The sequence below is a fragment of the Nerophis ophidion genome, linkage group LG03, assembly GCF_033978795.1.
Source record: "Nerophis ophidion isolate RoL-2023_Sa linkage group LG03, RoL_Noph_v1.0, whole genome shotgun sequence".
NCBI classification, from domain to species: domain Eukaryota; kingdom Metazoa; phylum Chordata; class Actinopteri; order Syngnathiformes; family Syngnathidae; genus Nerophis; species Nerophis ophidion.
Genome location: NC_084613.1, coordinates 57479701 through 57482949, shown reverse-complemented (window position 1 = coordinate 57482949; position 3249 = coordinate 57479701). Strand labels below are relative to the sequence as shown.

The 3249-nt window shown below is 36.6% G+C and overlaps 1 protein-coding gene across 1 annotated transcript in view; it reads left to right on the top strand.

The window, feature by feature from the left end:
• The window catches only part of fosl2 (FOS like 2, AP-1 transcription factor subunit), an 11341-nt gene extending 10143 nt beyond the window's left edge, over positions 1–1198 (top strand). The window contains exon 4 of the mRNA XM_061895701.1: positions 1–1198. This exon is cut by the window's left edge and continues 934 nt beyond it. The gene's annotated coding sequence lies outside the window, so the exon portion shown is untranslated.
• Positions 1199–3249: the final 2051 nt, after the last annotated feature.

Here is a 3249-nt window from a genome sequence, read left to right as displayed (position 1 = left end):
GCATTTGACAGGACAAGACATTTTATGGCCTGCATGTTTTATTGTTTTTGTTTTTTTAGATCTTCTCCCTCATTTGCCTGTAGAAATGCACCACAGAGTTCAACTACCTTTCCCCCCTAATCTTCACAACCTGCGTGTGTGATTTACATCAATTTCAGGGAGGAACGCCAGCTGTGTGACAGTCTTACTGTAAAATACGACATCCACAAATGTCCCACCTTGCTTACCATCAAGGCCGGCCCATGGCTTAAACACTTTGCGGTTGTTCAGGGATCAATAAGACTCAAGTGAGTTTATATTTTTAAGAACTAAACTGATTTGGAGCCTTGATGGCTTCAGTTGGATCAGAATCAAACCCTTGTAATAAAAAAGACCCAAATGGGGCCTCAAAAACCAAAAAGGTTTGTATGACACTTATAATCCTTTTACTTAGTCTGTCTTTTTTGTCTTTTGAGGGGGAAAAGAGGGATGTTACTCTTAAAATGAGAGCATTAAAACCCCACTGTGGTCCAGCGAAGCTGTCACTAGCTGCCAATGATGTCACGCTTGTTTATACCGTGTTTGTAAAGCAGTTGTTTTTAGCAAAAATAGGAGATGAAATAAAAGGTACTTGGTGTTGACACCAGCGGGTTCCCAAATGGCTTGAAATAGTAGAATACAATAAAACAATGTTTTGCAGTACAGAAGGAGATAAGACAGCTGGCCTGGAATGAACTGTAATGAGGACTAAATAAGTAAAAAAAAAAAATTACTAAAAAGGGACAACGTTTTTCGTGCAAAAAGACATTCCTCGTAATGAGTCACAAGTTAAATTATCATGCGCTGGATGCAGATTTATGTTTTTATTATTACAATCTGCTGCTATGTGAGCAACATGTTTTTCTTAGGCAATATTTTTTTTTATGCAAGAAAAACAATCTCAGCTTCTGTATGAAAAAAGGAAAGGATAACCACAGAAAAAGTCTGACGTGTTTGTATGTTGACATTCTGGGCAGCCCCTCCACACACATAGGAAAGCCATCGACATAGATCTTCTACTGTATATGTCATCTACTGTCTATTGCCTGTTTGCTATTACCTATTTTGCAAATGCTTTAACTGTTCGATATGAATCAAAATTAACAACGAAAAACAGCAATATGTATATAGCAGTGTTTAATTTAAATAAATCGTAATAAAAAATGATTTTCACATACAATTTGTCCCTTTTTTTTCTATACAAAGTCTGCATAGTAATCATATACCAACGCTTCACAACCTTTTTTCAGTTTCATACTTTTAATTAGTAAAGATAACATCTTAAATTGTAAACAAAGACATAATCAACCTTATTACTTGCTTTGTGTACATTAAATAATTAACTATAAAGTGCCCTCTTTTGAATAATGTGCTCTTAAATGCATATATATGTGAGTGTATGTACGTATATATACATGTATATATAACACATGAGTGTATATATATATATATACACATGTGCATATATATATATATATATATATATATATATATATATATATATATATATATATATACACAAGTGTGTATATATACACGTACATACATATACACAAATACAGACATATACATGTGTGTATTATATATATGTATATATACATCCATCCATTTTCTACCGCTTATTCCCTTTTGGGGTCACGGGGGGCGCTGGCGCCTATCTCAGCTACAATCGGGCGGAAGGCGGCGTACACCCTGGACAAGTCGCCACCTCATCGCAGGGCCAACACAGATAGACAGACAACATTCACACTCACATTCACACACTAGGGCCAATTTAGTGTTGCCAATCAACCTATCCCCAGGTGCATGTTTTTGGAGGTGGGAGGAAGCCGGAGTACCCGGAGGGAACCCACGCAGTCACGGGGAGAATATGCAAACTCCACACAGAAAGATCCCGAGCCTGGGATTGAACCCAGGACATATATATGTACAGTATATATATGAATATACATGTGTGTATTATTATATATATGTATATATATATATATATACATATATATATATATATATGTACATGTATATATATGCATGTATGTGTATTATATATATATATATATATATATATATATATATATATATATATATATATATATATATATATATATATATATAAACCCTGTTTCCATATGAGTTGGGAAATTGTGTTAGATGTAAATATAAACGAAATACAATGATTTGCAAATCATTTTCAAACCATATTCTGTTGAATATGCTACAAAGACAACATATTTGATCTTCAAACTGATAAACATTTTTTTTTTGCAAATAACCATTAACTTTAGAATTGCATGCCAGCAACACGTGACAAAGAAGTTGGGAAAGGTGGCAATAAATACTGATAAAGTTGAGGAATGCTCATCAAACACTTATATGGAACATCCCACAGGTGTGCAGGCTAATTGGGAACAGTTGGGTGCCATGATTGGGTATAAAAGCAGCTTCCATGAAATGCTAAGTAATTCACAAACAAGGATGGGGTGAGGGTCACCAATTTGTAAGCAAATTGTCGAACAGTTTTAGAACAACATTTCTCAACGTGCTATTGCAAAGAATTTAGGGATTTTACCATCTGGGGTCCATAAAATCATCAAAAAGTTCGGAGAATCTGGAGAAATCACTGCACGTAAACGATGATATTAGGGACTTTTGACCCCTCAGGCGGTACTGCATCAAAAACCGACATCAGTGTGTAAAGGATATCATCACATGGTCTTAGTTGGTCGCTACATCTGTAAGTGCAAGTTAAAACTCTACTATGCAAACCCAAACTCATTTATCAACAATATCTTGAAACGCTGCCGGCTTGGCTGGGCCCTAGCTCACCTAAGATGGAATGATGCAAAGTGTAAAGGGGTTCTGTGGTCTGAAGAGTCCACATTTCAAATTATATTTGGAAACAGAGGACGTGGTGTCCTCCAGAACAAAGAGGAAAATAACCATCCGGATTGTTATAGGCGCAAAGGTTAAAAGCCAGCATCTGTGATGGTATGGGGGTGTATTAGTGCCCAAGGCATGGGTAACTTACACATCTGTGAAGGCACCATTAATTCTGAAAGGTCCATACAGGTTTTGGAGCAACATATGTTGACATCCAAGTAACGTTATCATGGACGCCCCTGCTTATTTCAGCAAGACAATGCCAAGCCACATGTTGCAACAGCGTGGCTTTGTAGTAAAAGAGTGCGGGTACTTTCCTGGCCAGCCTGCAGTCCAGACCTTTCCCCCATCAAA